Below are 16,902 nucleotides of genomic sequence, written 5' to 3'. Positions count from 1 at the left end.
GGCCTTCCAGTGCCCTATAGGCGCTGGTTCTTGGTCGTCTCCTTCATCGGCGTCCATACCGTCGATGTCTTCGGAGTCAAAGTCGAGCATGTCGGTTAAATCATCGACAGTGGCTACGAAGTGGGTGGTGGGTGGGCTTTGAATTTCTTCATCGTCCGCATCCCAACCTTGCTGACCATAGTCCGGCCAGGGCTCTCCTGATAAAGAGAGAGACTTTAGTGAATTTAGAATGTCGCCGAAGGGCGAGTGCTGAAAGATGTCCGCGGTGGCGAACTCCATGATCGGCGCCCAATCGGGTTCGATCAGCAGGGGCGCGGAAGGTTCGGAGTCCGGAAAGGAGTCCGACACCTTGGAGTCACGAGCTTCGCAAAGGAAAAGGCTGGTATTCGGCTTGATCTCCATAGATATTGCAGCCCTCGAGGCGGTGTCCAACCACCCGTCCTCGATTGGCGCAGTCGGCTCTGAGCTAAGGGTTGGAGCGGACACTGGGGCGGCCTCCTGGGCACTTTTCGGTGGCTGAGCTAGATCATGCCCATCGTGACAGTGCGGCATGCTCGGCTGTGGCTCCAACCCATCGAAGATCAAGTCTCCACAGATGTCAGCCGTGTAGTTCAAACTTCCAAATCTGACCTGATGGCCAGGGGCATAGCTTTCGATCTGCTCCAGATGGCCAAGCGAATTGGCCCGCAGTGCAAAGCCGCCGAATACGAAGATCTGTCTGGGGAGAAAAGTCTCACCCTGGACCGCATCGTTGTTGATGATCGGAGGAGCCATCGGGCCTAAAGATGACAACACAGAGGAACTCTCAATGAAAGCACCAATGTCGGTGTCAAAACCGGCGGATCTCGGGTAGGGGGTCCCAAACTGTGCGTCTAGGCGGATGGTAACAGGAGACAAGGGACACGATGTTTTTACCCAGGTTCGGGCCCTCTGATGGAGGTAAAACCCTACTCCTGCTTGATTAATATTGATGATATGGGTAGTACAAGAGTAGATCTACCACGAGATCAGAGAGGCTAAACCCTAGAAGCTAGCCTATGGTATGATTGTTGTTCGTCCTACGGACTAAACCTCTCCGGTTTATATAGACATCGGAGAGGGCTAGGGTTACACAGAGTCGGTTACAATGGGAGGATATCTACATATCCGTATCGCCAAGCTTGCCTTCCACGCCAAGGAAAGTCCCATCCGGACACGAGACGAAGTCTTCAATCTTGTATCTTCATAGTCCAGGAGTCCGGCCAAAGGTTATAGTCTGGTCATCCGGACACCCCCTAATCCAGGAATCCCTCGGAGATCCTCCTCACCTTATGAAGACAATACATTATGCATGAACAGATATACTGGAATAATGACATGCATAATGAAAGATGGATGTCTGCCAAATGACTTCATGCGAGATTTATCATCGCACATGCGGAATTTATCGTGGCATCACAAAATAGCAGTAAAAAGTAGCAGACAACCATCGAGTTTAAGTGTTACAACTCAAAGAACCAAATGTATCAAAACGAGAGTTGTAAACACTAGGCAAAAGTATAGCAACCACCCATAAGGACCCGCTTGAAGACTATCAATCTATGTTTCTCCCTCTTTTGTCAGTAAGGACCAAAAAGGTTTGAAGACATAGTCACTACTCGTTCCCATGAGGAGTAGGTGAAGCAGCAGGGTCATCGTTGAGGTTTGATGGTGCAGAAGAACTTGGTGCAGTGTCGATACGTGCTGATGTGGGAGGTGGTGAAGTAGCATCATCGGCTTCATCAATAACGCTGGCATTTACCGTAGCTGCGGAGGAAGAGTAATTTGAGTCTTCAAGAGATGGAGTTCGACGCAGGACAACATTCCTTGGAGGAGTAGAGTCAAACTTGAATCTATCAGTGAAGCCATCGTCTTGAAGATCAACTTCAGCACTGAGCAATGTCAAACCCTTCCAAGTCCTCCGACAGGTTTCATGAGTAACAAAAGCGTTCTTGGTGGCAAGGTTGTGAATGCGATTTACATTCACCAAGAGGCTTTGCATTTGTCATTTCAGCCAGTAGTGATGCTTGTCGTGTGTCTGATGCAAGGCCACGGGAAGCTCTAGGTCATTGAGCACACGAGATCGCTTACGAGTCCTTGGAGCAATGGTACTTTCAGTGGCTTCAGTACGTGCACGATGAGTGTTGCCGGCCAAAGGATAGACACGAGAAGCAGCCTGAACACCTTCAATATGCTGAGTGAAACTCTGACAATCGACATTGTGAAGATATATTGCCTCCTTGGTAGGCTCTTGGTAGATGGCTTCGACTGGCATATCAACCTCTGGCAGGAATATAAGATGATTGCGTGCAGAGGGCTGATAGTTAACAACGGAGTGAAGATTGATCAAACTCATAACCCAAGGAGCATAAAATTTCCGACCAAAGATGTCAGATCAGGATGCAGCAAACTATCAAATGAAGAAATCCTGAGCATTGAAGCTTTTGCCATTGAGAATGTAGAAGACCAATGTCTTAATTGCACCTTCAAGCCTTGCTGAGGAGGAATGCCCTTTGATGGGCCATAGAGTTCTCCTTATGATGTGATAGATGGTGCGGGGCACATACTCTAGGTCTTCAACAAAGAATTCCTTCAGATATTCGGCATCCTGAGGCAGTGGCTTCATCATGCTCAGCATTTGGCTCATGTTGGGCTCTGGCTTCTAAAAGATGCTCTCCAATGCGTCTCGGTGAAGCTGACAACCAGGTTCATAGAGTTCACCTGGAGTGGACAGGCCGGTAAGCTCAATGAGGTCAAAGGCTTTGGCTTCATGATGGACATTGCCAGTCATCCACTCAAGGACCCATGTCTTCGGATCTCTGTTGAAGCCTCGAATGTGGAGGGTTGCATAAAACTGGAGCAGAAGCTCTTCATTCCAATGCTCCTTATGAGTGACAAACTGTAGTAGGCCTGCATCTCGAAAACAGTCAAGTGCTTCTTCTAAGTAGGGCAGGCCAGCAATGGCTTCAAAATCCAGACGCATATGAGGAAATATGCGCCCTTGGTTATATAGAATGCATGAGTAATAGCTTCATTGTTGATAGCTCCAGAATCGATCAGATGATATTCTTGGCTTGGAATATGGATTCTTGGCACTATCAAAGAAGGTGTTGTGTGCAATGAAGCCATTTACATTGAATGATCCTAGTGCAGATGCAGTACCTGGAAACCTTGGCAGCCTTGGTTTTGGCTGCTGAACCTAAGGCCTGTGCTCCACATGATAGTCAAACTGTGGTCCGGGAGCAGGCGGAGGAACCAGAATTGGCCACCTTACTGTGACCAGCTCGCCTTGATAGAATTCTTGCTCAATGGTATGAGGCCTTGGAGGCGGTACATGAGCAGAGGCATTAGCAGAGGCGTCAGGCTGCACATTGGTTGCAGGTGCAACATTGGCTTCATTCACAATATTGACTGTAGGCGCCACATTATCTTCAGCCGTGACCTCGTCATTGGCGTTAGTAGTGTTGTTGGTGGCCGCCTCAGGATTTTCAACCTCCACTTGAGTAGCTGGAGGGTCGGGCATGGACACGTTCTCCTCGAGAACAACTTCTTCTGGGTTGGTAGGGGGTGTAGCAACTTGTTCTTCTTGTCTTTCATCCGCTTCTGCAGCCGGAATCTCTTCAGAAGCATTAGCTTCAGACACAGGAACCGCCATAGAAGGATTATCTTCAGGGAACACTTGACGTGTCACTGAGCTGGACTAGTGGGAATCCTCTTTAGTGATGGTTGTCATGGAGATTGATGGCCTCTAGCCTTTGCGAAGCTGTTGAAACACGGGCGACGCTTTTGATGATGGTGTGGTCTCCATGTAATTGTCGTCATTGACAATTGGGCTGGGGACTTGCGTTGGTGAAGGAGTGGGTGTACTTGGTGAGTCTTGAACTGGGGTTGCTAGTTGGGGGCGATCAGCCCATGAGGCATCCTGTGAGATTGGCGTCAAAGGACGACCAATACTGATGGGTTCGCTGTTCGTGAGAATAGGCGATGATACCATTTGGCGCTCGATCTGAGGAAGGACTTCATCATCTTCTACATTGTCTTGAGGACCAATGTCTTCAGCCGCGATGGGGTCAATGACTGGAACATCTTGAGCTTCAGGAGCCTCTGTGGAAGCAGGCTCATGAACAATCAACTGATGCTCTTGATTTTCAGATGCAGGAGGAGCAAAAGCAATGGGCTCGACAACAAGGGGCTCTTTGGGAGCAGCCCGATCTCTCTTCTTGGTGTTCCTCTTCTTGGGGGGTGGTGCATCATCAGTGGTGTTCTTGGTTTTTCGCTTTCTGGCTTCGGCTTCAGCTACCCTGGTTTTCTTCTGTTCTGAAGCTTCTGTGGGGACCTTAGGCTTCGAGCCTATCATGCTGGCAGGGAAGACAATGCGAGGTTCTTCCCGCCATGGAGCTTCAGTTGGGGCCACAGTAGACTTCTTTTTGGCAGCCATATTGGGGTCAATGCCTGGACACCCAAGAGCCTTGCGCTTTTCAACTTCGTTGTAAGCTTGTACACATTTGGCAGCAAGATTGTTCATGCGTTCACTTGAGCCTTTGGCTTCTTTGCGCTTCTTGCGAAACACCTCCTTGAGGTCATTCAACATCAGCTTGAACTTCTGAACTTCAGCCACACTAAGCTTGGCCACATGCTTCTTGAACTGTTCTTTCTCAAAATCAATTTTGTTCTTTAGTTCAATGATGCGTTGAGCCAGAGCCAGCTCAGGAGCAATGGCGCCTTGAAAGGCGACGCTGATGCCAATCGGGAGCTGAAGATCGTCAAAGGTGAGATTGGGGTTGTCAAACCACTCATCAATGAAGTTATTCAGAATGTTTACATTGAAGAGGGGCAGATCATTGAAGATCTCCGCCTCTTGCTTGCTCTTTATCAGCTGCTCAAGAGCATCCTCACCAAACTCGTCATCTGACGATAGATCAATAGCTTCAGATTCGTTCCTTAGAATGGCAGCTGGTGTCAGTGCTTGACTTGTCCTCTGAGCAGTTCCCTTTTGAGGCTTCTCGTTCCGTTTGGATACACGAGATTGATCTTCAGGGGTGTTACTTGGAGCAGGAGGGGCAGTTGCCAATGGCTTCACTCGAGAAGCTTTTGGTGCAGCAGTTGGTTTGGAAGCCTTAGCTTTCTTCTGCTTCTGCGGCTTAGTAGGAGGAGCTGGTGCATCTTCAGAGTCAGTATCATCACCAGAATGATCTATGTTTGCACCTTGAATGGCAATATGCGACAGGAGGCCTTCGAAGTTGTAGAAGGGGCCAATCCTGTTTTCATTTGCTTCACGGGTGCCATCTTCCCGTGGAGAGGACGGACCTGGGTCGAACTCAAGTTCAAATGCCTTCTTGTTCTTCATAGATGAGTCTTTTGCGAACTGGTAGTTGCGCTTGAATAGATGGTCTTCGCGGCACCATAGCAGAGAAGAGGGGTCAGCATTCTCTAGCTGCGGCCCGCGAACCATGCACGGATAGAAGTCTCGCTCAATGGCTTCAGTCTGGGTCCTGGGTTGAAGATTCTTGTATAGTATTTCTCCCCAGGGTCGCTTGATGGCATTTTTCTCTGCATACTCTTCTGTGACGAATCGGTACTTGAACCATTCCTCTGCCCAATATCTTCGAATCCATTGGAATTGATTCTTGCGTCCTGTATAGGTTTCCTCAGGGTCTGTTTTGTACAGCTCATGCAAATCTGGAGGCAAATCCTTGGAAGTGTTCCCACGATGCTTTCTGCCACCCTTTCTTGCTGGTTTCTCAGTAGCCATGAAGCTTAACCTGAAAGGCTTCAGAACTTGGAAAGGCTTCTGATGGCTGGTCAGACAAGAACTTGCTTCGGGAGAATTTATATGACTCTGTAAGAACTCTGCAAATGAATGCAGACTATGAGAACCTAGGGATTCTCCCACGGACATGTACCTGTGACAGCATTAGAGGTGCGAAGGAAGGGGAAGAGGTCATATGCATTCTCAGAAGATTTTGAAGATAAATCAGTTTGAAGACATTTACCTCATAACGCGAAGACATTCACTTATTTGTTGTGAGTCGGTTCCAGATTTGTACGAATCCAAGAATAGGTACAAGTGAGGAATCTAACTTGTATAGTAGCATAAGTGAACAGACTAGGCATAGTATGAGATGCAGAAGGAGATAGATTCAACTTTGGAGATCTAGAAACTACTTTTGGTAAAGAAGGATGAATCTATCAGATCGAAAAGACGGTAAAAACTGAATTTTAATTACCACACGAAGAACTGCTAGACAGAGCGAAGTTGGAGGCCGAGCAATTCGATCTTCCGTGCCCTAACTTGGCGACGAAGGACACCTACGGCAAGGGCGGAGAGGACGAGGTCCGCAGCCAGCGTGAGGACGGCGTTAGAGAAGTCACGGCAGCTAAGCACTTCATCGCCGGCGTCGTCGAGAGCTAGCAGTGGCGCTAGGGTTTTCGGGAGGTGGTGAGGTGGAAGAAGGAATTTTTGACCGTGATGGGATGCGTATTTATAAATAAAGTGGCGGCACAGCGCAATTACGCAGGTGCCCTTGGCGATTCGCATCTAAAGGACACGTGGCAAGCATGCAACTCCTTGGTAGTTGTTCCATGTTCCCACGCACGCCTGGATTGTCGGGGTGGTCATTCCGAATTCTTCGGATTTCAGGCAATAAATATAGAGCATTAAAACATATATAAATGTTTGTCAGATTGACTTCAGCTGACAAGGTCTCAGTGAAGACAATTGACAGTTTTCAATAGAATGCATATGATTTGGACAGATAGAGTTGAGGTAGAAGCATAGATAGGTTAGGGTCCGATCACATTCACTTAGATCAAAAGATTCAGCACAAAACCATAGCTATAAGTGAATGTTTTAGAGGACAGAACATAAGTATATATATGACTAGTATATGGCCAAATCAACCAAATGAAGATAAACTTGAATATAAGCCAGGAATGAAGACAAATCAAATATGAAGACTTTGCAAACATAACGCCAAGAGAAACACTTCAAACAAAAGTTTGGTGGTGGCATTACCCACCGTATAGGAAGTATTAGACCCAGACACGACACACAATTATCGTGGAGCTCCGAAGTCAAATTCCGCATTAATGTATTCACACTTAGAGTGTATGTCTTCATTGATTGAAGATATGCGTTACTTTGTGTGTTGCACATCTAAGTCATCAAAATGCATAAGTGTTAGGATGTGTGTCCATTTCACAGGACATTTGAGGATTCCAAGATATTTAGCTCACACCACAACTTGCAAAACCTTTTCTCATCCAAGGGCTTTGTGAAGATATCAGCCAGTTGCTCTTTAGTGTTGACATGAATGATATCAATATCTTCCTTCATGACATGATCTCTAAGAAAGTGATGACAAATCTCAATGTGCTTTGTCTTCGAGTGCTGAATAGGATTGTTGGCAATCTTGATGGCACTCTCATTGTCGCAGTAGAGAGGGACATTCTTCAGGTAAATACCATAGTCCTTGAGAGTTTGCTTCATCTAGAGAAGCTGAGCACAGCAAGGTCCAGCAGCAATGTATTCAGATTCAGAAGAGGAGAGAGATACACGGTTCTGCTTCTTTGAAGACCAACAGACAAGTGATCGTCCCAGAAAGTGACATGTGCCTGATGTGGACTTGCGATCAACCTTGTCACCAGCATAATCAGCATCTGAGAATCCAACTAGATCAAACTCTGAGCCCTTTGGATACCATAATCCTAGCGTTGGGGTGTAAGCCAAATATCGAAGAATTCGCTTCACAGCTAAGTGATGCGATTCCTTTGGTGCCGCTTGGAATTGGGCACACATGCAAACACTAAGCATTATATCTGGCCTAGATGCACATAAATAAAGCAAAGAACCAATCATGGAGAAATATACCTTTTGATCGAACTCTTTACCATTGGCGTCGGGACCCAGATGACTTTTAGTTGGCATTGGCGTCGTGTATCCTTTGCAGTCTTGCATTCCAAACTTCTTCAGGCAATCTTTGAGATATTTTTCTTGAGAGATGAAATGTTGTTGCGTTGCTGACGGATTTGGAGACCCAGAAAGAACTTCAGTTCAACCATCATGGACATCTGATATTGCTCTTGCATCATGTGACCAAACTCATCACTGTTATTTCTTGTTGGTGCAGCCGAAGATAATGTCATCCACTTAGATTTGGCACACAAACATTTCACCATCATATGTCTTCGTGAACAGAGTAGGATCTAGTGAACCAGGTTTGAAGCCTTTTCTCATCAGGAAGTCTTTGAGCGTATCATACCAAGCACGAGGGGCTTGTTTGAGACCATATAGTGCCTTGTTGAGCTTGTATACCATATCATGATATTTTGGATCTTCAAAGCCAGGAGGTTGTGCAACATATACTTCTTCTTCTATCTTCCCATTGAGAAAAGCACTCTTCACATCCATTTGATACAGAAGGATGTTGTGATGATTTGCATAGGAAAGCAGTATGCGAATGGCTTCAAGCCTTGCCACGGGAGCAAATGTTTCATTAAAGTCAATTCCTTCCACTTGAGTGTAACCTTGTGCAACGAGACAAGCTTTGTTTCTGACTACTTGACCATGCTCATCTTGCTTGTTGCGATATATCCATTTGGTGCCAATGATATTGTGCTTCCTAGGATCAGGACGCTTGACCAGTTCCCACACATTATTCAGCTCGAACTGTTGAAGCTCTTCTTGCATAGCTTGAATCCATTCAGGTTCCATGAAGGCTTCGGTGACTTTCTTGGGCTCTGAGATTGAGAGGAATGCAAAATGCCCACAGAAATTGGTAAGTTGTGTTGCTCTTTGTGTAGCCCTTAAACGAGTGAGTGGACCAGGTGCATTGAGGCTATCGATCATCTTCTCAATCTGTACTTCATTTGCAACACGAGGATGGGCAGGACGAAGATTTTATTCATTTTGATCAATGTCATCATTTGGGGGATTGTCTTCAGATTGAGCATTGTCTTCAGGTTGAGTGGATGCAGAAACGATCAGTTCTTCTTCAGTTTGATTCTCAGAGGGTATGATCTCTCCAGTTCCCATCTGCTTGATTGACTCGCTAGGGGATAATTCATCTAGCACATTTGGTAGGTGCTCTCTTTGCGAGCCGTTAGTCTCATCGAACCGCACATCCACAGTTTCAACCACTTTATAGTGAAAGAGGTTGAAGACTCTGTAGGAGTGCGAATCCTTTCCGTAACCAAGCATAAAACCTTCATGTGCTTTTGGTGCAAATTTTGATGTGTGATGTGGATCCTTGATCCAGCACTTAGCACCAAATACTCTGAGGTAACTTACGTTTGGCTTCTTACTAGTTAGGAGCTCATAGGAGGTTTTCTTCAGAAGCTTGTGGAGATAAACACGGTTGATGACGTGGCATGCAGTGTCAATGTCTTCAGGCCAGAACTTCCGTGGAGTCTTGTACTCATCAAGCATCGTTCGGGCCATCTCAATAAGAGTTCTGTTCTTGCGCTCCGCGATGCCATTCTGTTGAGGTGTGTAAGGAGCAGAGAACTCATGAGTGATACCCATGGTATCCAGGTAGAGATCGAGACCAGTGTTCTTGAACTCAGTGCCGTTGTCGCTTCTGATGTGCTTGATCTTGACGCCATATTTCATCATGGCATGGTTGGCAAAGCGTCTGAAGACATTCTGCACTTCAGTCTTGTAGAGGATTATATGCACCCAAGTATATCGAGAGTAATCATCAACAATGACGAAGCCATAGAGGCAAGCAGTAGCATTGAGAGTAGAGTAGTGAGTAGGGCCAAATAAGTCCATGTGCAGCAGCTCGAAGGGTTGAGATGCAGTCATGATTGTCTTCGAGGGATGCTTGGCTCCTGTCATCTTTCTGGTTTTGCAGGCACCACACAGATGATCCTTCTTGAACTTGACGCCTTTGATGCCCCCAACATGCTTCTTCTTCGCGAGAGTGTGCAAGTTCCTCATGCCAGCATGCCCTAGCCTTTAATGGCAAAGCCAACATTCTGAAGCTTTTGCTAGAAGACATACGGCCATCTATGGCCCCGCTGAGAAATCTACCATGTACAGATCATCTTTTCAATACCCTTCAAAGACTAGAGACTTGTTAGATTCCATCAGTACAAGGCAACAATATTTTCCAAATAGCAAAATCATGTTAAGTCACAAAGCATTGAGACAAACATTAAGTTGAAACCAAGGGATTCAACAAGCATCACTTTATCCATGTGCTGATCCCTTGATATTGCAACTCTACCTAGACCCAATACCTTGCTTTTACCAGTGTCAGCAAATGTGATGTGGCTCTTGTCTGAAGGACGTAGCGTTGAATCCATCAGAAGACTTCGATCGCCAGTCATGTGATTAGTGCATCCAATGTCCATAATCCATTATGAAGCACGAGGTGTCGTAGCCTACAGTGAAGTTTGGGGGATAGGCTTCACCAAGCGAGTTGTGAAGCAGAAACATTTGACGAACAAGTGGAACATGGAAATTCAGGTCTTGGTTAGGATAGATAGGATGAGTGTCAAGAAAATCTGGAGTGAAATACATAGTAAGACCATTTGGGAATTTTATCTTGCGCCCTACAAGATTTTTAAGGTCTCCAGCATTAACTTTGGACGCCTTTGATTTCCGGTCGGAGACCTTTCCCTGCAAAAGAGAGTTAAGTTTTCTTAACCAGCCACATCTTCAGGGGTGGCTTAGAAGCAATGAGTCTAAGTGCAGCATCTGAGAACTTCGGCTTCGGAGCCCTAGTAAATAGCCTTGCAAGGGGTGAATAATACTCAGATGAATAAGCAAAAAAGTTCTTGGTTCTATGAACATAGCGATTTAATGAAACACGCTCATATTCATGGGTCTGAGTATGATTTTCCTGCAAAACATTGACGTTAGGTTGACTCAGATGAGTCCTTGGTCTGTGTGAAGCTTTTGGACCATATGAAGCCTTTGGTATGTGGTTTGACTTCCTCACAGGTGGTGTCATGATGACATTCACGGGAAGATTCTCAAGACAACTTTTGGGTACCCATATCTTCTTCATAGGTGGCCCATTCCTACAGTTAGTACCAATGTACCTGGAAAACACTTCACCATTCTGATTCTTAAACATTTTATAATTTGCATCAAAGGATTCATCAATGATAATAGGGTTAGTGCAAGTGAATCCAGATAAGGTGGATGGATCCACTGAAGGTTCCTTTGCAGCAACCCAGGTGGTTTTGGGGTACTGCTCAGGCTTCCAGTACGACCCATCAACATTCATTTTTTCTCGAACCCAACACCCTATTTTCTAGGGTTTCGGTTCAGAATCTACTTTTTGAGGACATCACATAATGTCTGATGCCCTTTGAGGCTTTTGTACATCCCTGTCTCAAGCAGTGTCTTCAACCTGGCATTCTCATCAGCAATAGTAGAGGTATCCTCAACAGAGGGGTTAGTTAACACATTAGCAGTTGAAGAGATTTCAATAGTAGTAGGAGTAGAACATTCAGCAACAGAGGCACGTTATCACGCTCAATGCATTTTATACATGGTGGTTCAAATCCTTCCTGAGCGGAACTGATCTGTTGAGCGCGGAGTGACTCATTTTCCTTTTGAAGATCTTCATGATCTGATCTCAATTTCTCGAGTTCCTGCTTCCTTTGAAGATAATCATAGGAGAGTTTTTCATGAGATGTTGAGAGCGTTTCATGATGACCTTCAAGTTCCTGGTACTTAACATGAAGATTTTTTATGTCTTCAATTAAGGACTGAGTTTTAGTCATTTCCGCGTCCAACAGGTCATCGCTTTTGTCTAACAATTTTTGAATATTGTTCCATAGCTTTCTGTTGTTCAGTTGCAATTTTAGCAAGTTTTTTTTAGCTAGGTTTGGATTCACCATCAGAGTCATCTTCACTTGATGTTTGAAAGTAAGCATCGCGAGAGTTTACCTTGGCACCATGTGCCATGAAGCAGTAGGTGGGAGCCGAGTCATTCTCATCATCAGCGTTGGTGACGGAGCCATTGTCTTCAGTGTTGAAGATTGACTTAGCGACGTAAGCTGTAGCTAGAGCCAGACTTGTGACACCAAAGTCAGACTCCTCCTCAGACTCCACCACCGCCTCCTCAGAAGCAGACTCCTCCTCTGAATCCATTTCCTTGCCAACAAAAGCACGTGCCTTGCCTGATGAGCTCTTCTTGTGTGATGAAGACTGGGAGGAAGATTTGGAAGAAGACTTTGAGGATTTCTTCTTCTTCTTGTCATAAGAATCATATTCTTTCCTCTTCTTCTTCTTCTTCTTCTCATTGTCCCACTGTGGACATTCAGAGATGTAGTGGCCAGGTTTCTTGCACTTGTGACAGGTTCTTTTCTTGCTGTCATGGGTGGAAGCTTCATCATCCCTTGAGTTGGATCGTGAAGACTTTCTCAAGCTTTTCTTCCTAGTGAATTTCTGGAACTTCTTCACAAGCATAGCAAGATCCTTTCCAATGTCTTCAGGATCACCGGAACTGCTGTCAGATTCTTCTCCAGATAAGGAAGCGACTGCCTTTGCCTTCAAAGCGCGAGTTCGGCCATAGTTGGGGCCATAGATATCTCGTTTCTTAGATAGCTGGTACTCATGTGTGTTGAGCCTCTCAAGTATGTCCGACAGATCGAGTGTCTTGAAGTCAGGGCGTTCTTGTATCATCAGGGCTAAGGTGTCAAATGAGATGTCAAGAGATCGCAGTAGTGTCTTCACTATTTCATGCTTCGTAATGTCAGTTGCACCGAGTGCACGGAGCTCATTTGTGATATCAGTAGGCGGTCAAATGTGAGCTGGACGTTCTCATTGTCGTGTCTTTTGAAGCGGTTGAAGAGGTTGCGGAGAGTACTGATTCTTTGATCTGGCTGAGTTGAGACGCCTTCATTGACTTTGGAGAGCCAGTCCCAGACTAGCTTCGATGTATCCAGAGCGCTCACACGGCCATACTGCCCTTTGGTCAGATGACCACAGATGATGTTCTTGGTTGTAGAGTCCAGTTGAATGAACTTCTTGACATCAGCAGGGGTGACACCTTCACCAGTCTTGGGAATGCCATTCTTGACGACATACCACAGATCGACATCAATGGCTTCAAGATGCATGCGCATCCGATTCTTCCAGTAGGGATATTCAGTGCCATCGAAGATGGGGCACGTAGCGGAGACCTTGATTATCCCTGCAGTCGACATAGCTAAAACTCCAGGTGGTTAAACCGAATCACACAGAACAAGGGAGTACCTTGCTCTGATACCAACTGAAAGGGCTAGTTATCGACTAGAGGGGGGGTGAATAGGAGATTTTTATGAAAGTCTTCAAAACATGGGAGTGTAAGTGCATCTAGTACCCATTAGTGATTTTGGTGTATTGAAGACTTATAGGTTAAGAGACTGATGCATTTGTGAGTGTACACAGGTATATAAGTCTATAAGGAGTTTGATATTTACAGAGAAAGTCTACCCCTAAAAATGAAGTTCTTCGACTGAAGACTTTGGTTATCTGAAGACTTTCTGAAGATTTTGAAAGTGAAGGAATTGGTGTGACCTTGAAGACTTGGCAATCATTCGAGCAACATGAAGCGAGAAGACTTTGTATTTCATTGTTTCATTTCTCTTTCTTGAGTGATAGGAAACACCGTACTGTTAAAGGGGGTCGAGGAAATACTAAGGAAAAATTTCCAAGTGATGCTCAACTCAAAATCCTACACCTACCAATCCCTTCGAGTGAAGCCATTGGAAATCTCCCACAATTCAGTCATATTCTTCAGTGTCAGAGACGAAGTTCTTCTGGTCTCTGAGAAATTTGTTCTGACTGAGGAGTTAGGAATTCACCAGTGTGGATTGCCTACATAGTGAGGAACATGATAGCCCTGAGGAATTTGAGAGTCAAATATTCCGACCGTTGCTGTGCTATGCGCCAGCTGTCCCAAAATATCTACCCACCTAACGGTCATATCAGACAAGGGCATTTATGTCTTATCATGTTGGGCTGCTCCCTAGGCTATAAATAGCCACCCCTACAACCACTAGTTGGTTGGCAGCTCCGAGAGAAACTGACACTTGTCATTTGAGAGCATCCCATCCTCCGAGGACTTTGAGTGAAAATCATCAAGTGAGGAAAACCTAAACCCAAACCTACAAAACCCCAAAGTGATTGAGCATCACTGAAGAGATTGATCCTGCGTGGATCCGACGTTTTTTACCTTTGAAGACCGTGCTTCTTCCAGACGGTTAGGCGTCAAGGTCTAGAGCATCCAAGAGGAATTGTGGATCGCCGAGTGACCAAGTTTGTGAAGGTTCAGAAGTCACCTGAAGACTTACCACGAGTGATTGGGCGAGGTCTGTGTGACTTTAGCTCAAGGAGAATACGGTGAGGACTGTGTGTCCGGGACTAGGTGTCCTCGAGTTTAAATACTTACCCGCTCCAACTAGATGTACAACTGAGACAACAGTTGGAACTGGTCTACCAAATCATTGTCTTCACCGAGCTTACTGGTTCTATTTACTCAACTCTTTTAATTCCTCATTTCACCTATTGTGTGCTTGTTCATATCTGTTTGAAGACTTTGACTGAAGACTCTCTCAATTTTCTCAGTTCAATTTCTTCAGTCTGTCCGTCTTCATCCGTGTTATCCTGTGTTTACGCTTTCTGTACTCTGTGCTTGTCTGCATTTCATCATGATGATTGTGCTTGTGTTCAGTTATGTTTACTTCTGAGTACTTATTCCGCTGCAAGTAGTTCTTTGCTAAGGAATTTCCTCACCAGCAAATTCCTCAGTGAAGAATTCATAAAAATCGCCTATTCACCACCCCTCTAGTCGATATAACGCACTTTCAATTGGTATCAGAGCAAGGTACTCCCTTGTTCTGTGTGATTTTGGTTTAACCACCTAGAGTTTAGTTATGTCGACCGCAGGTTTGATTAGGTCTCTGCTGGGTGTCCCACATTCGATGGAACAAACTACCCCTACTGGAAGAATAAGATGCGAATGCATCTTCAGGCAATTGATAACGATCTCTGGTATGTTGTGGAAAATGGTGTTCCCTCAGTCACACCTTCCCTAAATGCTGCTGATGTGAAGAGATTCAAGCAACTCGATTCTCAAGCGAAGAACATCATATGTGGCCATCTGAGCAAAGGACAATATGGTAGAGTGAGTGCTTTGGAAACTGCTAAGCTTATCTGGGATAGGCTCTCCAAAGTAAATGAAGGAGTCTCAACTCAACGTGACTCTCATGTTGACATTCTTCGCAATCTCTTCAACCGCTTCAAAAGACCCGACAATGAAAATGTTCAGCAAACCTTCGATCGCCTCACTGATATCTCCAATGAGCTTCAAGCGCTTGGCGCCACCGACATCACCGACCATGAGGTGGTGAAGAAATTGCTGAGATCACTTGATTCCTCATTTGACACTCTGGCACTGATGATTCAAGAGCAAGCTGATTACAAGTCACTTGATCCCACTGATATCCTCGAGAGGCTAAACACTCATGAGTTCCAGCTTGCTGAGAAGAGAGATCTCTATGGTTCGAGCTATGGCAAACCACGTGCTCTGAAGGCCAAGGCTGTCTCTGAGTCTGAAGAAGAGGATTCTACTAGCAGCCTTGGTGATCCTGAAGAACTGAGCCAGGAACTAGCACTACTCGTGAAGAAATTTCAGAAGTTCTCAAGACGTGGTCGCTTTGGAAAATCCTCAAGGAGCAATGATTCCTCATCCAGTGACTACAAGAAGAGGCTATGCCATAAATGTAAGAAACCTGGTCACTACATTCAAGATTGTCCTCAATGGGACAAGGAATTGAAGAAGAAGAAGTACAACGATGACAGTTCTGATGATGCCAAGAAGAAGAAGAAATCTTTAAAGTCCTCATCATCAAAATCCTCAAAATTTTCATCTCACAAGAAGAGCAGCTCCAAGAAAGCTCGGGCATTCATTGGCAAGGAAATGGACTCTGAGGCTGAATCTGAGGATCATGAGGAAGAGGAAGCATCTGAGGAGTCTGAGTCTGGTGTGGCAAGCCTAGCTCTTGCTACCGCATTCGTCAGCAAGTCTATTGCTTCATGGCAAAGGGTGCCAAGGTAACAAAATACCCCTCCTCTGAATCTAGTGAGGATGAATCTGATGAAAACCTCAAGCCCAGCTACTCTAAACTTGCTAAGATTGTTGTGAAACAACAAAAGGCTATTGAAAAGCTTCAAAACATGCTAGACAAAAGTGATGATATGTTGGGTGAAGAAATGGATCGCGCTAAAGACTTAACTGAAAATCTTCAGAGACTTCAGTCTAAGTTTGACAACCTTCAAAGTCATCATAACACTCTCTTATCTGATCACGAGAAGCTTTCTAATGAATTTCTTCAAAGAAAGCAAGATCTTGAGAAGCTAAGAATGAGTTATGAAGATCTTCAGAAGGAGCGCGATTCATTGCTTGCTCAACTCAACATATCAATGCTACTCAGGAAGAATTTGTTCTTCCATGTCTGAAATGCATTGAACGTGAATCTGCTAATTCATCACCTGAATGTTCAAATGCTTCTAATGTTACAAATTCTTCACTTGTCTCTGCTATCACTAATTCCTCATCTGAGAACATTGCTAGTACCAATGATGATGCAGGGCTGAAGGAATTGTACACGATAGGCATGTACAAAAGCCTCAAAGGGCACCGGATTCTGTGTGATGTGCTTAAAAAGCAGATCCTCAGCAGGAACCCTAGGAAAGAGGGTATTGCCTTTGAGAGGAAACTCAATGCTGATGGAACATATTGGAAGCCTAAGCAGTACCCCAAAACCTCATGGGTTGCTGCAAAGGGACCTCCAGTTGATCCATCCAATTTATCTGGCTTTACATGTGAGTCTCCTCACTCTTCTGATGAGTCATTTGACTCCAACTATAAACTGTTCAAA

This window comes from Triticum dicoccoides, chromosome 2B (genome assembly GCF_002162155.2).
Source record: "Triticum dicoccoides isolate Atlit2015 ecotype Zavitan chromosome 2B, WEW_v2.0, whole genome shotgun sequence".
In the NCBI taxonomy this organism is placed as follows: Eukaryota; Viridiplantae; Streptophyta; class Magnoliopsida; order Poales; family Poaceae; genus Triticum; species Triticum dicoccoides.
Note: the sequence above shows the minus strand (reverse complement) of the source record.